At 35.7% G+C, this 22,906-nt stretch overlaps 1 pseudogene; it reads right to left on the bottom strand.

Moving 5' to 3' along the window:
• Positions 1–7,457: 7,457 nt before the first annotated feature.
• On the bottom strand, positions 7,458–18,982 carry LOC133337204 (uncharacterized; annotated as a pseudogene).
• Between the last annotated feature and the right edge of the window lie 3,924 nt (positions 18,983–22,906).

Raw genomic sequence — 22,906 nt, 5'->3', positions numbered from 1 at the left:
TACCTTTGGTAATATCGACACTGCAATTGAAAATATACCTTAACTTGTACAAATTCTGAATGTCGGAACCCCTTGAGACGTTTAACAGCCATTTGCTGTCGGAAACATTAACTAAACCTAAAAATTCTAGCTTAAATGGCAATTTCGTTTCTAAAAACTCCTTCACCTCTGAATACTCCTTAGGAAGGCGGTTTATAACCACTTTGTAGGGCAGTAAAGATCTGGGAGTGTGTGTATGAAACTTATAACCACGGACGGACAATAATTGTTTTACCTCCTCATATATTTGAAGTCCCTTAACCTTAAGCGAGACGACAGAATTTCTCAAATATTTTATACTGAACTCACCTGAACGATAGTGCTGGTTAAGGATTACTCGGGAACCGCCACCTAACCGAGTATTTATAGAAAAATTGTGTGCTAGCATCACCGATTAAGGGTGAGTGTTAGTAAATACAAATGTACGTCTAATGAATGGGCGCACACACGCACACATATACATAAACGACTATAGCACAAGCAACAAGAACTAAGTCGAAGTAGTTGACGATCAGGAAAATTTTTGTATAAATAGAAGCGCATCTTCCCTCCCCCCCCAAAAAAACAATAGTGCTTCGTTTCCATGGCTGGAAGTGAAGTTCAAAAAACAAGACAGCAGCAGCCGTGCAAGAAGCAGTACAAACAGCAGCTAACAAGCCAAAAGATAATTCATTGGGCACAAATCAAAACGGCGGTGGTGGCAAATCTTCAATGCCATCGCTCACGGTATATGATGTTGGATCTAGAACTGTTTATGACACTTTGCAGCAATCTCTTTCTTCAGGTGAGTTTGCCATATCCATTATGGTTCTTTCTCTAAAAAAAGCCTTAAGAATTATAGTATTGCAAAATGCTTATTTGCAAGAGCAGGGTTTAAGTTTCATACGTATACGACCAATCACTTATTGCCATATTCCGTGCTTATTTAGGGGTTAGGAAATGACTATAGTAAGGAGGAGGTAATAGCTTTTCTTAAACAATTTGATTTTAAAGTAGAAATATTAGGCCTATTTAATATTTCTTATAAAAAATGGATCCTTCGTCTGTCGAGATTGTCAGACATTCAAAATATCTACGAAATAAAGAAAATTTTTGGAAATAATGTCAAAATGCTTAAGGACAAAGGAAACGGGTTCACACAATGTTTCAATTGTCAACGATTAGGACATGTTGCTAACAATTGCACCATGTCTCCTCGCATTTTCTAAAAAAAAAATATTAATGAGAGAAGGCCCTACGTGGATCACAATAGCTGATTACAAACTCTCTGCTCCCCGTAGCGTCAATTTTGAGGGATATAAATGTTTTTGGCAGTTTTGAGAAGGAGGCCGTAACCATGGGGGTGGAACTGCGGTTTTAGTAAAAGATTCTGAGAAAATAGAAATGGGCAATATGGAGGTTTGTGCTGTGAGGGTGTGGAGGGATGATGGCTCTTCAATAGCATTTATCTCCCTATACCTCCGCCCTAATTGTGTATTCATTTGGACCCTGTAACTGAACTCTATAATAGAGGTGAAGTTTTGGTTGGAGCTGATCTTAATGCAAGGCACCATCTATGGGATGGGACGGAGGTGGATGCTAGATGTAGGCTATTAGCTTTGCTATCTTCTAGACTATCCATTCATCGATGCCTGCAAGTCGATCTCTCCAACCAGACCTGCTGGTACTTCAGGGTCGTATATTGATCTGTTTTTAAGAACATCCGGCCTCCCATCTATGGACATTGGCAGCATAGTCAAAACATTTGATTACGAATCAGACCACAGAGCAATTATGGCCGACTACTTGTAGGAGAAATTAAAAAGTGCGAACGGCGTAAGTTCTTAAACTTTGATAGAATGAAACCACTCGATACAGGAGATAATTACGTTGGGAACTAGAATCTTGTTACTTAACAGTAAACAGAAATGTATCAATAGAAGAGATAGACAGATGTATAGAGAAGTTAAATGTGGTATTTTGTAATGCGATTAGGGTTGCAGTACCTGAAAAGAGGTGTAGGCCTGGGTCCCTGAAGGACCTTCCATTTACAATAATGAATTATATGCGAGAAAAGAGGCTATGCCGAACGATCCGTAGGTCAGGGAATAAGGAGAGGCATGTTACCCTCAGAGTGGATATACGCAACCTTGGTCGCATTATAGAGAACAGTATTAGAATTTTCCGACATGATAAGTTCAAAGAGTACCTAGAATCTATCAGGTTAAATAGCCAGACTTTTCATAAAGTCAAAATGGCAGCTGGTCTTCAAACTAGAGAGCCTATTGGAACACTTTGGGCCCTCAGGATCTCGTATTTCTGATGATAGGCTTAAGGCTGAAGCCTTAGCAGACCATATACAGGGTGGTACTGCTGTGGACAATCCTACCCAGTGGTATGAGGGTGGTTTTATAAAAGCGGAAATGGTTGGTAGTACCTTGGTACGAAGACCGGCTAAGAAATCAAGTGACCTTGACAATATCCCCGATGTTGCATTAAAAAAGGCAGGTGACCACTGCATAAATCTGGGATATTTTCCAAAGGCATGGAAGAGGCTGTACTGGTGCCAATATTTAAAAGAGGTTCGAATCCAGAAGAATGCGGTAATTACCGCCCTATTTCATTATTGTCTGCGTTTGGCAAATTGCTGGAAACATCAATAATGAATAGGTTAAAACTAATTATTGAAGATAAGAGGATTATAAAAGATAATCAGTTTGGATTTAAAGCGGGACATTCATCCTCACATGCGCTTGCAGCGTTTTCAACTCATGTCACTAGGGGTTTTGACAGAAGCACGGGCGTTCGATTCGGTGTGGCACAACGGTCTGTTGTTCAAACTACAGTCCTTTGGTTTCGACGCCCACCTTTGTAGGATGGTAGCAAGTTTCCTGAGGGACAGGTACTGCAGAGTAAGGATAGGAGAGCATACATCCACCCGAAGACTGGTATTAGCAGGTGTGCATCAAGGTTCAATTTTGGGGCCCCTGTTATACAATATATTCGTCAGCGACATTCCGACCCCGCCCCCGGGAGACTTGCTGCTATCTTATGCAGATGATGTGCTTGTAGCCTTTACTGGTCCCCGAGCAAGCCGTATAACGTATAGGGCTAATGAGTTTATAGAACAACTTATTAAATATTTAATAAGTGGGGGCTAACGCTCTTTGCCGAGTCTTTTATTATATTTTTTTGTGATACCGTTGTTTTACCTGATGTTGTTTGTGTGCAATTAATACACACAGCGGTGCTTATAAAAGGTAAGCCACGCATTGTATTCGCAAATTTCAACTCTTACTTCCCAGTTGTGAAAATAGGAGGTGAGAATATCCGGCTGACAGATAACATGAGGTATACTGTACAGTGATATATAGGGGCTGTCTCTCTGTAAATATTGTAAATAGTAGTCATAAGTAGTTTTAAGTCGTAGTTAGTAAATTGTAGTTATTAAGTTTACATTTAAATTTCGCTCTTTTTTGTAATTGAATTTTTTTGCAGCATACTTTTTAATTTTTGTTTATATACATTTAGTTGTTCGACGTTTGCTGTCAGAGCATATCTTTGCAGCGTATTTATAGTATTGAATATGTATATGGCGAAAAGCTATTTGTTTATTTATAAAGAATTAATTCAGTTAGCCATTCTGTTTAGTTTGTACGAAAGTTGATCAATAAATATAGACATGGGCAAAAGTAAAAAAGGAAAAAAATGGTTCTTGTGCATTCGTGAAGTGATAAGTGAATAAGTGGCCAAGTGGAAAGAAAAATTGCTTTATAAGTGAAAAAAAGATAATTTTGTTTCAAATTTTGGCTGGATAGCTGAAATTTCAAGACTTGCTTTATTGATTAAAAATCACTAATACAGGAATTCAATATCTTATATTTAACATTATTTCTTAAAAGTACTTAGCAAATTACTATTTTTCTAAGTTTATCAACATTGTACATACATATGTTTCAACATGTTTGCAAGCATATCATTAAAACTAGGTTAATTATAACTTTAAGAACAAAATTCTCCCAAAAAAAGAATCATTTAAAAAAAGGAGTTCAAAACATTTTTTGTGTTATTACTTAAAACTATCTAATGTACTAAAATTTACAGACTAAATTATTTACAAATTCCACGTGGGCGCTTCATCGTTTACTGGGCGAGTTGATAAACGGTGTTATATATGTCAAATGTTCTATACCTTCGGTGATAGAAATGTAGTCTTTCGTTTCTATACAGAAAACCCTCTCTGTCCAGCGTTATTAGGCTACAAGGAGCTAGATAGTTGGATTCGATAAGTTCTTCTATACTGGCGTTTTGCACTATGCTATCAGCAACGAGGCTATTTTCTAGATATGTAAGCGCATTCCTAACTAAAAATTTGTCTATTTGGTCAAAGGGCGTGTTTTGATAGAGTTCACAAAAATGAGCATGTCTCCAAACGCCATCCTCGTCCAGACGGTGTCTCATACCAAGGCAAGATCTTAGGATCCCTCTTTCCCATTGCCGAATTCTTTCCATCTGATGGGAAGAGATGCTGTACCATATGGGAAACGCATATGCGATTATGGGCCTAATGATCTGCTTGTAGATTAAAGCTTAATCTCTTGCCTAAGACCAGTAGCCCTTATTATGCGCTGTTAAGCCCAAAACATCTTCTTCGCCTTCGCTAAGATATAGTCAATATGCCTTATGATGCTAAACATAGAGTGAAAGACTATCCCCATATACTTTATCTACTCACACGTTCTGATTTGTTGCCCTGTAATAGAAATTGCTGCCTCAAAACTTCTGGCGCTATGATAAAGATGTTTTTTGAGTCCTTTAAACGTAATGCCCTCACATTTGTTGACATTAACCCTTTGTGGCCCAATGTTGCCCACAGACAACAAAATGTTTTAGAGCTTATATTTTATATGCAGCTAGTAGATATATATTATTTGGATTTCATATGTCAAGACCTGATTATGGACGACACATATTAAAAGAAAAATCAAAAAAATTCAACATTTTGGTAAAGTTATAAGCTTTTCAATATAGTGAAGAGGGTAAATTTGTTTACAGTACTAATTTGTGTATACAGTCCCAATTATTTAAATCGCTTCGTATTCAAATTGTACAAGCTCTACCCTCAGAATTTTTTTTATTCTTGTAAAATTGAATATAGAGAATAATTTAAAATGATTTTTCTGACGATTTTGCATTTGGTTTTCTTGATATTGCACTTTAATTTTTTAAAGAATGTATTGTATATCCCGAATGCAAGGATATATCGATGTCAAATTTTGTGCATATCATATTTAGGATAGTTGCATTAAATCTGTGAACATAAATTTGTTCTAAGATTGCGGAAAAAATTCGGGACTGAAAGGGTTAAGATTAAGCCTCCATCTTTCACAAAAGTTAGCTATTCTTGCTAGGTACCCGTTAAGTCGGATATTTGTATTTTCTGCGTGTGCTTCTGCAGCTGCAATGAATATGTCATCCGCATAAATAAGGAGCAGATCCCCAGGGGTGGTTGCGGAATGTCACACAGGAAAATGTTGAAGAGTACTGAGCCTAGCAGGGAGCCCTGAGGGACTCCAGCTTTAACTTCTCTGCACGCAGATAAGGCATCTTTCACCCTGACTTTAAATGTCCTATCCCTTAGGAAGTCAGAAACAAGTCTGCAGACGTTATGCTGGAAGCCTAACCTATGCATCTTGTATACTATACCCTCATGCCAGACACTGTCGAACGCTTTCGCAAAATCCAGGCTAACGGCTATTGCTATTTACCTATTATTTAAATCATGCTCATATAACCGCCCATGGTTGTAAGAGCATGAGAGGTGGAAAGTTCTGTCCTAAAACCAAATTGGCTATGTAGGAGTAGATTTCTGTCCTCTATGAAATTATTTATATTTCTTAACAAGAAACACTCAAATAATTTCCCAAATGCCGATAAGAGGATTATTGGTGTATAGCTGTCCGACCTGGAGGGGTAGCTGAAATTTGGCGAAACATTTTGCGGTACTCAAAAAAGATGGAAGCGCATAAGAGTTTTGCTGTTTGTAAATTCACGATTGCTACGGAACGAGAGGTGGTGGATACAGACCACAGAAGACAATTGCTGGCGGGTGTAGCCAACCCCGGCACTCCAGTGCCGGTGCCAAAAAATTTTTGACGCCTTCAAAACTGAAGGTAGCCCGTTTTCAGCCAAATTAATAATGGCTGAGAGAAAAATAATTATGGAAAGCGCGGTGCAGTTGGAAAAATTTCTGCTGGCGCCAAATTAGACGATGGCGTATAGCGAAGCCGAAAAAGGTCGACAATGTGGTTTCTGATGGTGCCACCAGCGATGGTGGAAACTCCATCTGATGTGCAACGGCAGCCAAGAAAGAAACGCTGCCATTGCAACGTTTATGATGTGATGAAACTTGAGGCCCTGGTTGGTCAACTACAGGACCGCATCGCTCGTTTGGGACAAGAGAAGGAAGGTTTGGCAGTAGAGCTGCCTGCTGTCAAGCAAGCGCAAGCCAAAGGCGCTGAAGTATGCGTGGTATTAATACCGATGTGGCTGCCGAGGTAGCCGTAGACCTCGGTATGGCGGAAGAAGAAGGGGACTTCAACCCAGAAACGAAGAAGAAGAAGGGGGCCAGTAAAGATGCTGTACCTAAAGTACAGTACGTCTTGAAGGAGAAGGCCGAAGTAAAGGAAGTTCCAGCAGCAAAATCAACACCCCCGATGGCTGAAAAAGTTGCTGCAAAGTCTGCTGATGCTGCTACTCCTGTAACAACAGTCAAGAATGCTGCTGGCAAAACGATGTCAGCGTTTACCGTGTATGAGGCGAAGGTGAATGTGATTGCGGGCATCCTCCATCAGCATTTAGGACCAGGTGAGTTTTCTATTACCGTTGTCCGTCCGACCGTCTTGTCGTTAAAGGCAAAAGGCCTCAACGAATACTATAAGATCATACCCACACTCCTAAAGACTTGCTCCCTCATATGTTAGTCATTGAGGGGCTGACAAATTAATATAGTCCTGAGGTGGTCAAAGAGTTCTTGACCAATAAATCAGAACTATGGGACTTCAAAATATTTCATATAGGTTATGGCTCTTCCAAGAGCTCGGGCGTATTAGGGCTTATACAAACTTTCTAAAATTGTAGACTGTAATATGGAAGAACAGGAGTTGATCGTCCACAAACAGTAGACCTTCCTCGTTCAGCTTCTCTAGCGCGACAGGAGGCAGATGTTTTCTGCTGCTCAGGAACTCGGCATCTGTTGCATACATAAACCCTATCCATATCAGCTCTATCGTAAATAGCCCTGCACGAAGGTTTTCTTACGTCCGCATACAAAAGTTGCAACCCATTGCCACTGGGTTCAGGCATATCACAAGCAAATATATTATAGAGTATGGGCCCAATAGAGAACCTTGGGGTACCCCAGCTTTAATAGTTCTTACTCAAGAGAGGCTGTCGCCTATCTTCAGCTTAAACTTCCTGTCTTTTATTTTCAAAATGCGCTTATCTTCCACAATGATTTTAATGCGCTCCAGTATGAAAGATTCGAAGAGTTTACTGAAGGCGGACAGCAAAGAGATGTGGCGATAGCTATCACACTTATCTGAGGGAGACCCCTTATTTAAAATGGGTGTAACCATTGCCTGTTTCCAAGACGTGGGGAAATAGCCGATATTGATATACCACATGCGCCTGAGGTGCAAATATATAGCGCAAATAAATACACATCCACTTTTTAGAGAGATCATAAAAAATTTGTTGAAATAGTTTGATAACTCTATGTACATATTTCTACTGACTTGATATTACCTATTACTTATTATTACATATTACTTAGTATTACCTATTACTTATTATTACATATTACCTGTTATTACATATTACTTAGTATTACCTATTACTACCTATTTATCTATACATGTACAGGGCTTTTAGGAAAAACTAACACAATCTCTATTCCATATGTCGTCGTCGATACAAAACGACGACGTAGAGAGGAGTCGTCTTTTGCAAATTGGTATTCCTTCCCTATGTCGTTGTCGACATTTATCGATAACTATTGAAACATGTTTGGTATTCCGTAACAAATTGAGACGATTTCTTGAAATACAAAAGAATTCTAATTCTTTATAAATGAAAATCTCGAATTATAACTGAAATGTTTTGTAATTCAAAAATTTATTTTGTAATTCACGACATTTCAGTTGAAAATCAAAAATTTATTTGTATTTTATAGAATTAAATCTGAACTTCAGTTTAATACATTAAACATTTCTTTATAAGTTTCCATAGATTTTTTTTCGAAAAATTCAAATAAAATTCTTCATTTTCAACTGAAATGTCGTGAATTACACAGTTTATTCTCGAATTACAAATAAAATGTTGTGAAATACTGAATTATATTTTATATCTATAACATTAATTTCTGAAATTAAATTAGTTCATACATTTTATTAACATGTTTGAATTAATATAAAAAAAGCTTTTAGTAGTCATATTTTTTATTTTAAATAACCTGAATTGTTTTTAATTAAAATAACATGTTTTTATAATTTCAATAAATAGATTTTTATAATAACAAATTTAGTTTAAATTAAAAATTTATAAATATTTTAATTCTAAAATATTCATACTGTTTGATAAAAATTTTTTAATTTCATTCATAATTTCGAATGCTTTTTTGTAGCATTATTTGTATTATTTTTTTATTTTTATACGATTGTTTTGTTTCTTTATTTCATCTCTCCGCAAACCATTTTTTGCCATTTTCAACCGCAAAGTTGTCAGGGCAGGAACTTTCATCATTGGATTTTCAGCAACAGGGGGACTAAAGTTTAATGGAGAAAGTAGGATCCTCCACCTGGCCGTTAATATGCCAAATGCATTTTCAATGGTCCTCCTTGCCCTTGATAATCTCATATTGAAGTTTTCACGGTCTGCAGGGAGGTTGGATCCTGGATACGGTCTTATTCTGGGTGGAAAAGCAGCATCTCCAATGAAAAAATAGGACAGTTTTTTCCCATCCAGTTCAAGCCATGCGTCTGGTGGTAGATTTAAACAATCGCTTAAAAGACGTTTTCCGAATTCAGAGTTTTTTTAGGATTCCACCATCACTTTGAGAACCCCTATTTCGACTACGGTAAACTTGTAGTTTGCATCACAAACAGCCATTAAAACTATAGAAAATCAAGCTAAGGAAAGAATAAATTATTTTGTTGTTCTTAATTAAATGTATTGGAAAATACCTTTATAATTGTAATACATAGATCCAGACTTTGACGGACATTTTATATATATGTGCTTTCTATCTATCGCGCCTACACAATGTGGAAAATTCCATATATTTTCAAAATATTTAGCGATTTCCAACCAACTTGCTGTCAACGGAACTAGCAGATAACAAGGGCTGAGCTGTTCCCAAATTTTTGCGCATGTTTCTCTAATTATACTTCTTACGGCAGAAGCTGTCATCTTAAAAGTTACATATAAGTATTATATACTATCTCCATGAGCCAGAAATTTAAAAATAAATATAATAAGAATAAAATATTAGATAAGTTGTGTTAGTAACTAAACATGAGCTTTAAAAACAATCTGCACTTTGCAGAAATAGGAGCTCTATGAGATGACTTAGTCAATTCTTTTTCCAATATCTTAAATAGGGTATCAAATACTGCGGGAGTCATTCTGACCAAAATTGTTGGAATTGTTCCACATCTGTATGGTAGAGTCTTTCAAAATCGACGGCAAAAACATCTTCATCCCTTCCTTCGTAAAGAGGCCTTACTCAAAACCTTCTTGTGTGTATACTTTGTAGGCACTTCACAGCTTCATACAGATTGTCCACAGCTTGCAGTTAAGGTGGGCAGGGACCGTAACGGTTATAAGTAATATAAAATGAGTTAAAAAAGAACAGTTATTTTGTGGCCTAAATAAAAACACTCTAATTATTTATTCTTACGGTTCCTGCCCACCTGAGCTGCAAGCTGTAGACCTATTCCATTATTACCCTGTTTGAGAAAACTATGTGAAATAATAATACTTGATCGGCAGTTTGGATTAAAAACAAAACACCATTCAACCATCCTTCAATGTCTTAATAAGAGGTGTGACAATCGCTTTAGCCTGGATTTTAATAAAGCAAACAGTTGCTCGTGAGAGAATACATTACAAAATGTTCATGGCTTTAATAGTTAATTAACTAAAATCTTTTAGATAGATATAGCAAAATCATACTGAAAGTGTTGGATTTCACAGGGTTCGGTACTGGGAACAGTTCTCTATAATTTATACTTGGCAGACATCCCTCAATCACCAAACGACCTGTTATTGTTAATACATACAGACAATACAGTGCTATTATTTTCAAAGGCAAATCCTGTAATTTATACAAGAATGCAAAGCAATATATTCATAATATTGTTATATGTGATCAACCCCTAATAAAGAAACGTTAAAATAGCTATGTGTCATATTTGAAATGTAGGATAGCATGCCATAACTATCAATGGTTGCTAAAATTTTATCTCATTACCTTAGTTTAGGTAGAAGATTAACCGAACAGGAACACTACATTAGTCCATATTTGATATTTGAATTAAGAATCATTTTCACAAGATAATCAATAAATAACATACAATTTAAAAAAAATTTAAGTGGACTGGGCCTTCCACATATTTTATATTAAATCATTAATGTAATAAATCTAGAGGAGTATGAAAATACGCTAGATATACATTAAATATAAGTGACTAGACTTAAGAAACATTTTAATCAAATATTTTGGGAAATAAAACTGAATTGATTAATTCAGCGTTGTGTATTCGTGGCAAAATGTTGTGTAGTGAAATGTGTTCCAAACTAAAAATTTAACATAGTGGTTGAAAAGTTACAATTCAATTTATTTTAGATTCAATTCCTTGACAGTATAAAATGACTTACGTCTAACAATGGCTCTTATATCTACTTAGCATTATTTATTTTAGCTAAGTTTATCTAAGTGATACATGTATTGCATCAGGCATGTAATAAAATCTTAATGCTAAAGAACGAATACTTTAATGTTATTTAATTTGCCCACGTAGTTGAACGAGCTTGATGTCCAAACACAAACGAAGTATTCCCCTCTCTCATATGCGGAATCTCTGCATTTCAGCGAAGGAAAAGCCCCACCATACTGGGAAGGCGTAAGTCACAATACGTCTAATAATTTGTCGCTAGATCGGTAGATCATTAGTAGGTCACCTGATCTTCATATGGCACGTTGAAATGCCAAAAAAATTTTTTTTTGCCATACAAAGTATGTGTTCAACATGTTTAATGAACAGAAAATTGGAATGAAATATTTCAGCTGATCAGATACGCAAGCCAGCTGTAATCCAATATGGAGAGTTGCCTCCAATCATCTGGAACTTGGGAAAATGTTTAAATGCATTTTTTAATTTATGAAAATATTTATAGAGGTCCTCTAGGTATTCGTTAAATCCTACGTTTTTGTTGTTGGCATGTACACCAGATGGAGCAATAAAAATGTCATCTGCGTAGATCAGAATGAAATATCCCTGCGGTGGTAGAGGGATATCTCAGAGGAATATACTGAATAGAATAGGGCCTAACAGGTATCATTGGGGGACCTATGTAAGTATTTATCTGTCCGATGAATATACTTCTTCTTTTATCATAAATCGTCTTGCACGGAGAAAATCGAGTACAAGTCGGCAAAGTTTCTGGCTAATGTTTAGTCTTTGCATTTTGAATAATATAGCGTTGTCCCATACATTATCGGATGCTCGTTGGAAATCGAGACTTACTCCAATAGTGATTTGTCTGTTGTTTAGGACGGAAGATGATAGGCCCCTTTGAAACCGAATTGGTTCCCAGTTAGAACTTCCCTAATTCCAAAGAAATATTTTTCAATATGATATATTCTAATAACTTGCCAAGTGCAGAAAGTAGTCTAATTGTCTGTAATTGTTATCGTCAATAGGATCTTTGCTGAATTTAGAATTGGGACTGTTTTAGCTATTTTCCAAGCATTTATAAAATAGCACAGGTTTACACATTGATTAAAGACTATTGCAAAGTTTGCCAATGTGTACATGTGTGTCTTCCTTAAAGCAATCTCAGAGACTCCATCATGTCCACCGGATTTGCGATTCGGTCTATATTTCACTGCAGGATCTTTGCTGAATTTAAAATTGAGACTGTTTTAGCTGTTTTCCAAGCATTTATAAAATAGCACAGGTTTACACACTGATTAAAGACTATTGCAAAGTTTGCCAATGTGTACATGTGTGTCTTCCTTAAAGCAATCTCAGAGACTCCATCATGTCCACCGGATTTGCGATTCGGTCTATATTTCACTGCAGTACCAATAGTTTGTGAAAATCCACCAGAGGATGCACCAAATGGTGGTCAAATTCAGCAAAATAGACTTATATCCCCGGTGGATATTGGTACTGCAGTTACCTGTCTGGTACTGCAGTGTAATCAGACAGGTAATTTGCCTTTTGCTCATCAGAAGTAATAATGACACCATCCCTGCTTTTAGGTCAGGTATGGGGATACGTTTTATTCCCGCATCAGCTTTAACGTGTAGTCTCTCTCATTAATATTGACATTATTCAAGAAGTTGGTCAAATGAAGAATTTCGCGCTGTGATTGGCTTCTTGAATAATTTTGCTGAAGTTCTTCATGTCAGCCCTGATAATGTCATATCGAGTAGAATTGCCCCCGTTCGATAGATGGTTCTCCTTAGACTTTTCTTTTTGACTTATTTGATAAAGAATGTCCTAGTATTAGCAAACCAAAGTAGAAAGTTATATACACACATACTTAAGGCATTATTGCCATATATGCTAGTCATTGAAGGCGTGTAGAATGAATTTAGCCAAGAAGAGGGGAAGATTTTCTAATAAAAAAATGTAGGCACAGAAATTGAAATATTATGTCTATTAAATAATAAATGGATTAAGCAGGGATTCCGATATTGCAAATATTTTTAAACTAGACAGTATCATCGCTGTCATCGATTTGGGCACGTTGCCATAAATTGTGGAATGCCACAAAGGTGTGTTAAATGCGGTGAAGCGCATATATCGGCTGGACTCACTCTACCATATAAAACACAAGAACTTAGTGGCGAGGAAAGGCAGATGATAGTAAAATGCATCGAGAAACCGAGAATCCACTTCGAACGTTTGACTTTGAGTCAGATCATTAAGCCGTTAATATTTCCATCCTCAATGATGACATTGTCAAATGTTATAGAAATACTCTCCACAACAATAACCAGTTGAACATAAATTTAGACAACAAATCAACAAGGTTTTGATAGAAGATACCAAGAAACCGAAACATAATAAAAGAAATGGATGACAGCATAGAACACCTTTCCAACATGCTATTAAAGTTTCAATCCTACATACGAAGGACAGAAAAGGCACTCTTGGTAACCTACCACCTAGTATACTATGATTTATTCAAGAAAAGCGGGGATTGACGCGTACACTACGTAGAACAGCTGAGCCTAATCATATCCCTATCCTTAAGGCAGACATTTACAAAATAATTCGAAATTCAATCATAATCATATTATATATTTCAGGTATAGATTCAAATGACACATTAGTGAGGCAGACAGTTAAATACAATATTGAAACCCATACACTTGCAGTCATCTTCTCCGACACACTTATAGCTGCTGTTTCTCACATAAACAACTCTAAATCTGGTGAAGAACTTGGGCTTGTTAAAGCTGAAGATATAAAATAAGCTCTTTCAGGTAGATCTTCTAAGAAGTCAACCATGGCTAAGTGTTGCCGTTATTAATTTCTCATTTGAGAAATTAATAATGTTATAATTTCTGGAAGTCTTCCAAAATTAGTTTTTATATATATAAAATCAGGATGTAATTTTGGATTATTTAGCAGTTCTTTTGCTATTTTAATAGATTCGGCTTCTTCAGGGTTTAACGTTTCAAGGACCTAGAAATGTTAAATATTTAAAAGAATATTAATACATATTCAAATAGAATTTCTTGTTGATAGAAATAGTGTAATAATATTACCTCTTGTATGCCTTCGAAGTTGTCTGCATAAGATGATGCTGCTTTTAACCAAGTACCCCATCTCGTTAGAATCGGCTCTGGTGGTAATTCCTTATCCATTAATTGCTTATATCTTTGAACTCGGAGTGGAGCCTTTATGAACACTTTTTTGACAGAAGATATGAAGTCATTTGCGAGAGGGAAAGATGTCCTTACTTTGTCAGCCAGTAAATTTAAATCATGTGCCAAACACGTTACATGAATAAGGTTTGGGTAAAATATTTTTAAATTTTGACCAGCTTTAATCATATATGAAGCAGCATCCGTTAATAGCATCAACACTTTTGTTTCATTTCCATAAGGCCACAGTATACGTATGCTATCATTAACGAATCGAGCAATTGTTGCGTGGTTTACATCTTGAAGCTGTTTACACGCCAGTAAAAAAGAGCTCGATGTTTCAGTTTCCTTCAATGATCCAACAATCATATGCGCTACATTTCTCCCTTGCTTGTCCGTTGTTTCATCCACTGATATCCAAACGCATTCATCTTTTATGCTGTTCCGAATTTGTTGAATTGTATGTTCATAACATTTATCCAAGTAGTTTTTCCTAAGTGTACTTTCGTCGGGAACTGATCGACCGGTATACTTTGTGATGAAGTCCCTTAATTTGTTATTGCTTAACACGTTCCACGGTATATTAGCTGCAACCAGAGCCTCACATAATTCCATTTGAAATTCTATGGATCCATCATCATGGCTTACGTCATTGTTTGTTTCCTCCAAATGGTTGGATTGACAACTGAATGCTTTTAATCGTCGATGATTTACATGCTGATGTAGCATGGCAGGAAACCTATATATTTCATAAATTTATTCATAAAACATATTTTTAGCATATATAGTATACGAAGCCACCGTTTAAATCTTACGTTTTTGTCACAAATAGTGCAAATTATATTGTCACCATCAATTTGAAAACACTTTTCGGAAATATCACATAACCATTTCTCTACCATTTTTTTATCACTTTTGTTGAATTTAGGCATTTTACACACAAAAATATATTATTATTAAATACATGCTTTTCTGTTACTTGTTATAAAACGTATTTTCGTCTTAACTCGTAATTATATATCAAAACGCATATATTTCATTCATGCCATTTAGGAAACCCCTATTACCTGCCAATAAGAAATGCCCATCTCTGCCACAAATGGTTCAACAATAATAATTAGCAAAATCTATAAAACTACCTGTTATAGGAATAACAATTTTCTAATAGACATGGTAATTTTTTAAACTACCTGTAAAGACATGTGTAAGGTAATAACAGCTAGTATGGTTTTTTTTTTTATTTTAAATTTGGAATTCCCACTTGGTTCATAAATAAACATTTTATTGAGGAAAGGTTTACAAATTGTATCCTGTAATAAAAAAAATCGACCACAAGTGCTTTGTATTTATTTTTGTATTGAGTGGGAATTTTTTAGAATTGCATTGTAAAATAAGTTTGACCAAATGTGTTAAATTTTTTTAGAAATTTTTATTGAACACAAATTAGTTGCTAAAACAGAATAGCTTCCAATATATATATATATTATATTTTTGCATATTTTATACATGTATTTAGCAAATCTTTCAAAATGCCCCAAATATCTAATAATTGAACCTTGAAACGCATACATACAAGATTTGATTTCTCTCGGTTAAAAATAAAGAAAGTACACAAATTCGAGGTATAGTGTATAATAATTTAATAAAATTAAAAAAATTAAAATAAAAAATCAGTTTTTATGATTTTAATGTATTGCATATGTTTTGCATATTTTTTGCATATTTCGCATATTTTTTGCATATTTTTTGCATATCTCGTGCATATGCAATATATGCAAATATTCAAAAAATTAAAAAATATGAACCCTTCAAATAATTCTAAATCCTTTGAAACGAATTTGTGTCCAATCAGAATTTCGATATCTTCATTATTAAAAAATATGCAAATATGCAAAATCCGAGGTCTATCCATAACAAAGTGTGACGACGACGATGTCGAAGATTTCTTCATCATTGTTTTAGTTGACTCAAGTGTTGGAACAATTTTTTTTGAGAAGTTAAAAAAAAACCATGACCGGAAAAGAACAGGATTCATCATTTTAGAATCTATTCAATACGTAATGCACAATTAGGTGTAAATAAACAAAGAAAATATATGAGGTCTATATATAAATCTGAACTGATTTTGACCAATATCAATTGGGCTCGTCTTTGTGCCAAATAAAGTTTCGTCGCTTTCGGATGGAGTGCACCAAATTTTATCCCATTCCGATCATAAAGGTGACTTACCATCATCGATTCATAAATGACGCTGTTATGAGCGATCATATGAATTCCGCAATTTCAGAGGTCCATATCTCGGGAAGTACGGACTTCTCCCATGAATGTCATATATTTTCGTCATCAAGGAGACGAGATCTACCTGTGGTAAAAAAATTTCAGAAAAATTGGAGATAGCCCCTAAACTCAACTTAAGCCAAAATATGAAATAAAATAAACAGCTGACTATCATTTTAGAGATTTGTTTTTTTTTTTTTTGATATTATCGATAAATAGTCGACATCGTCGCATGAGGGTTACGGATTACCAAATCAATGTCGAAGTGATGTCGATGCGAAGTAATGTCGACAAAGAAACGACGACTTACGGAATAGGGGTGATAGTTTCAAATCCTTAATAGATCTTCAGCGAACGATTATGTGAATTTAATCTTCCGATGTAGTGACTTCATATACAAAAAAAAAAAAAACAATGCAAACAAGCCGCTGAACACCACAAGTTCAAAATTGTTGGCTCTTTTAAAAGCAAATGTTTCTAAAATGTCTTCTGATATTTATTTCCAGTGATGTTTCCAACCACAACCATTAATTCTCAATTCTAAGAGTACATGCGGTTTTTCTTCATCAGATTTAAATGAGTCTCTTTTTGGCATATTCATTTATTTGTTTAGAGCTGTAAGCATACAAGTCTAAAAAATAAATTATGTTCGTTATTATTTTCTTCTTTCGGTGGAATGGAGCATTTTCCCGCCTCATGAACAAATTGACATTTCAAACATCTTTTAGGCAGTTTTTTTCCGCATGTCCAAGACGTTGGCAAATTAGGCAACGAATCATACCAAGGTATGATTTATAATTGTCAATGAAATCTTAATTTCATAAAATATATTGTTGCCTTTTAAAAGCTTTAATATCAGAGTCATTTGTTAGTTGGAAAATCCATTTGTCTTTTTTTTTGTTTTATAATTTTAGAAATATTAATGTTTATATTTGTATCTTTATAGAAATCTAGTATATCTTCAATTTCATATGCAGATGATAATTTCGTAATAGTTAATGTTATATGTTTCGCACTTTTGGTGAGTATCTATAATAATTGTATTTTAATTCTTTGAATATAGTTTAATTTTGGTTTTATTCTTAACATCAATTGTGAAATTATCATGTCCTAGAAGACGATTAACTTTATTGTCGACTTTATTTTTACATTTTTACATTAAAAATATATAATGGGGCGGGCTGAGCTTACATTTAGACACAATCTGTGTTGTAGTGTGTGTATTTGCTGGTTCTTCATTACAGCTTTGGTTATCCATTTATGCAGAAGCTGGTACGCCTTCCATTTCTTTTTCAGATGGCTCTTTTCAATACGCACTGTTACTTTGTGTTTTGGTTTAATTGTGGTTTTAGTTATTGGATTACCTGACGCCGTATTAAATTCCCTGCTTGCTTCAGTAGCCCAATCAGTATTATTTGCAACTGTTTGTTGTTCGATTATTCACTATTAACATTGTTTTATTCCTTTATTTGCATTATTACGCATTCTAGTTCTTTAATTCGGGCTAAACATTTATCCCAATCATTAATTAGTTCCCCTACGACACTTCTGTGTTTAATAACTTCGTATTCATTACCCGAACCACAACTGTGATTCTTTCGCAAACCGCCGATATTGCATGGAGAAAAGGAGAAGGTTGCTGCAAAAAAACAATCCAGCAACAAAAAATAAGCTGCAACGAACGAAGTTCCAAAACCTACAACAGTTAAGAAGGCCCCAAGGACCAGACAGCAAAGAGACGCAAAAAGCAGGTAAGGTCGCTTTACGGTTGTTAGTGCAAACATTAAAGACTTAGTCGACAAGATAAAGAAAAAAATTGGGCGTAAAAATTGTCTGTCACCGTACTGAAAAAATTCAAATGTGTAGATGTTCACTTAGGAAGAGCATAACGCTGTCCGTGAAATATTTTAAAGGAATGTATACACTTTTATACCATCACTGCTAAGGGGAAAACTGCTTACTCGCTAGTCATTGAAAGACTATCGGGAAATTATGAAGTGGAAGATGTTAGGACCGGACTTGGGGAACTGACTCTCGATCCCGACGTTAAGTGCGTCGTGACATTAGGACGGAACAAACGGTTTATTAATTTAGGCCCAAGTTCCGATATCCAACAATTTTATAGATTAAAATATTTCTTGGCCAGTTCGGTCATCATTAGAAAGGACGCAAAAAAAACGCTGACAAAGTGCTTCAATTGTCCGCGTCATGGTCATGTGTTCACCAGCTGCGGAATGTCATTCCGTTGCTTTAAGTGCATTGAAAAACATGCACATGGCCAATGCAAAATCCCTTCAGGGATTCGCATGCCGAAAATTGTAGCTGTGATAAATCCAACTACAGGTAAGGTTGAGATGAAACCTGAATATGTGAATTAAAAAAAGAGAATTCGCCAGTCGGCATAAAGCTCTTAGCTTAAAGCGCTGAGCACAAGGTGGCAAAATCGGAAATTCCACTTACCAACGGCAAGGTACAAAATGGTATGCTGCTGCTGTCGACAAAGGTAAAGCTCAAGGCTAACATGACTTTGGACCAACAAACAAAGGTTGCACCCGAAGCTAACACTACTTTGGGCCAAAAATCTTTGGAGCAGAAAGTACAAAATGGTATCTCGTATGCTGCTGCTTTGACGACAAAGGTATAGACCAAAACTAACATGACTTTGGACTAACAAACAAAGGTTCTTATCTTCAATCAGTGCATAAATTTGGACTCTTTTCCGGTTTCATGGAAAAGATCAATAACTATGCCCGTGTATACCCGTGAAACCTGGTAAGGACCTTACAAAATGCAATAGTTGCAGGACAATTTAATAGTTTGTACTCTCCAAAATTAGAGATGTATTGGCAGCCAATTTGGCTTCAGACAGAGTCATTCAACATCACATGCCCTGATGGTCTTAGGGGCATATATATTTCTTGCTCTCTAAATAACAGATATCGCTGTTAGTTTGGATTTTGTCAAAGCATTTTATAATGTTTGACAAAGCGCAGGCTTGTGTCTAGTTTTCTAGATGACAGAAGCTTTAACGCGAAGGTTGAAGTGAACCTTTTGTCAGAATGGGCAATCAATGCAGGTCTCCCCGTATGCGGCCGAAGGGCAATTACTCCTAGCATACACAGACGATAATTGCCACCGCAGCAGGAGCTCATGTAGGGACTACTAAGAACCGACTAAATGCATATTTGAATTAACTCTTCGAATACTTCCAAACATGGAAAATGTATATTAATGTCGATAAATTTCGAAGACAAGAAGAAATATTTATACCGCAGCGATGTCGAAGATTTCTTCATCATTGCTTTAGTTGACTCAAGTGTTGGAACAATTTTTTTTTTGAAAAGTTAAAAAAAAACCATGACCGGAAAAGAACAGGATTCATCATTTTAGAATCTAGTCAATACGTAATGCACAATTAGGTGTAAATAAACAAAGAAAAATATATGAGGTCTATATATAAATCTGAACTGATTTTGACCAATATCAATTGGGCTCGTCTTTGTGCCAAATAAAGTTTCGTCGCTTTCGGATGGAGTGCACCAAATTTTATCCCATTCCGATCATAAAGGTGACTTACCATCATAGCCCCTAAACTCAACTTAAGCCAAAATATGAAATAAAATAAACAGCTGACTATAATTTTAGAGATGTGTTTGTATTGTTGATATTATCGATAAATAGTCGACATCGTCGCATGAGTGTTACGGATTACCAAATCAATGTCGAAGAGTTGTCGATGTCGATGCGAAGTAATGTCGACAAAGAGACGACGTCGACAACGACGACGACTTACGGAATAGGGGTGATAGTTTCAAATCCCTAATAGATCTTCAGCGAATGATTATGTGAATTTTGGTTTAATCTTCCGATGTAGTGACTTCATATACAAAAAAAAAGGAAACTATGCAAACAAGCCGCTGAACACCACAAGTTCAAAATTGTTGGCTCTTTTAAAAGCAAATGTTTTTAAAATCTCTTCTGATATTTATTTCCAGTGATGTTTCCAACCACAACCATTAATTCTCAATTCTAAGAGTCCATGCGGTTTTTCTTCATCAGATTTAAATGAGTCCCTTTTTGGCATATTCATTTATTTGTTTAGAGTTGTAAGCATACAAGTCTAAAAAATAAATTATGTTCGTTATTATTTTCTTCTTTCGGTGGAATGGAGCATTTTCCCCCCTCATGAACAAATTGGCATTTTAAACATCTTTTGGGCAGTTTTTTCCGCATGTACAAGACGTTGGCAAATTAGGCAACGAATCATACCAAGGTGTGATTTATAATTGTCAATGAAATCTTAATTTCATAAAATATATTGTTGCCTTTTAAAAGCTTAATATCAGAGTCATTTGTTAGTTGGAAAATCCATTTGTCTTTTTTTTGTTTTATAATTTTAGAAATATTAATGTTTATATTTGTATCTTTATAGAAATCTAGTATATCTTCAATTTCATATGCAGATGATAATTTCGTAATAGTTAATGTTATATGTTTCGCACTTTTGGTGAGTATCTATAATAATTGTATTTTAATTCTTTGAATATAGTTTAATTTTGGTTTTATTCTTAACATCAATTGTGAAATTATCATGTCCTAGAAGACGATTAACTTTATTGTCGACTTTATTTTTACATTTTTACATTGAAAATATATAATGGGGCGGGCTGAGCTTACATTTAGACACAATCTGTGTTGTAGTGTGTGTATTTGCTGGTTCTTCATTACAGCTTTGGTTATCCATTTATGCAGAAGCTGGTACGCCTTCCATTTCTTTTTCAGATGGCTCTTTTCAATACGCACTGTTACTTTGTGTTTTGGTTTAATTGTGGTTTTAGTTATTGGATTACCTGACGCCGTATTAAATTCCCTGCTTGCTTCAGTAGCCCAATCAGTATTATTTGCAACTGTTTGTTGTTCGATTATTCACTATTAACATTGTTTTATTCCTTTATTTGCATTATTACGCATTCTAGTTCTTTAATTCGGGCTAAACATTTATCCCAATCATTAATTAGTTCCCCTACGACACTTCTGTGTTTAATAACTTCGTATTCATTACCCGAACCACAACTGTGATTCTTTCGCAAACCGCCGATATTGCATGGAGAAAAGGAGAAGGTTGCTGCAAAAAAACAATCCAGCAACAAAAAATAAGCTGCAACGAACGAAGTTCCAAAACCTACAACAGTTAAGAAGGCCCCAAGGACCAGACAGCAAAGAGACGCAAAAAGCAGGTAAGGTCGCTTTACGGTTGTTAGTGCAAACATTAAAGACTTAGTCGACAAGATAAAGAAAAAAATTGGGCGTAAAAATTGTCTGTCACCGTACTGAAAAAATTCAAATGTGTAGATGTTCACTTAGGAAGAGCATAACGCTGTCCGTGAAATATTTTAAAGGAATGTATACACTTTTATACCATCACTGCTAAGGGGAAAACTGCTTACTCGCTAGTCATTGAAAGACTATCGGGAAATTATGAAGTGGAAGATGTTAGGACCGGACTTGGGGAACTGACTATCGATCCCGACGTTAAATGCATCGTGACACTAGGACGGAACAAGTGGCTTATTAATTTAGGCCCAAGTTTCGATATCCAACAATTATATAGATTAAAATATTTCTTGGCCAGTTCGGTCATCATTAGAAAGGATGCAAAAAAAAAAAACGCTGACACAGTGCTTCAATTGTCCGCGTCATGGTCATGTGTTCACCAGCTGCGGAATGTCATTCCGTTGCTTTAAGTGCATTGAAAAACATGCACATGGCCAATGCAAAATCCCTTCAGGGATTCGCATGCCGAAAATGGTAGCTGTGATAAATCCAACTACCGGTAAAGTTGAGATGAAACCTGAATATGTGAATTAAAAAAAATTGAGAATTCGCCAGTCGGCATAAAGCTCTTAGCTTAAAGCGCTGAGCACAAGGTAGCAAAATTGGAAATTCCACTTACCAACGGCAAGGTACAAAATGGTATGCTGCTGCTGTGACGACAAAGGTAAAGCTCAAGGCTAACATGACTTTGGACCAACAAACAAAGGTTGCACCCGAAGCTAACACTACTTTGGGCCAAAAATCTTTGGAGCAGAAAGTACAAAATGGTATCTCGTATGCCGCTGCTTTGACGTCAAAGGTATAGACCAAAACTAACATGACTTTGGACCAACAAACAAAGGTTCTTATCTTCAATCAGTGCATAAATTTGGACTCTTTTCCGGTATCATGGAAAAGGGCAATAACTATACCCGTGTATACCCCTGAAAACTGGTAAGGACCCTACAAAATGCAATAGTTGCAGGCCAATTTAATAGTTTGTACTCTCCAAAATTAGAGATGTATTGGTAGCCAATTTGGCTTCAGACAGAGTCATTCGACATCACATGCCCTGATGGTCTTAGGGGCATATATATTTCTCGCTCTCTAAATAACAGATATCGCCGTTAGTTT

Source organism: Musca vetustissima, unplaced genomic scaffold (assembly GCF_032173495.1).
Source record: "Musca vetustissima isolate MV318-11 ecotype Yass unplaced genomic scaffold, APGP_CSIRO_Mvet_v1 utg27342, whole genome shotgun sequence".
NCBI classification, from domain to species: domain Eukaryota; kingdom Metazoa; phylum Arthropoda; class Insecta; order Diptera; family Muscidae; genus Musca; species Musca vetustissima.
Note: the sequence above shows the minus strand (reverse complement) of the source record. Positions and strands in the feature narration are given on the sequence as shown.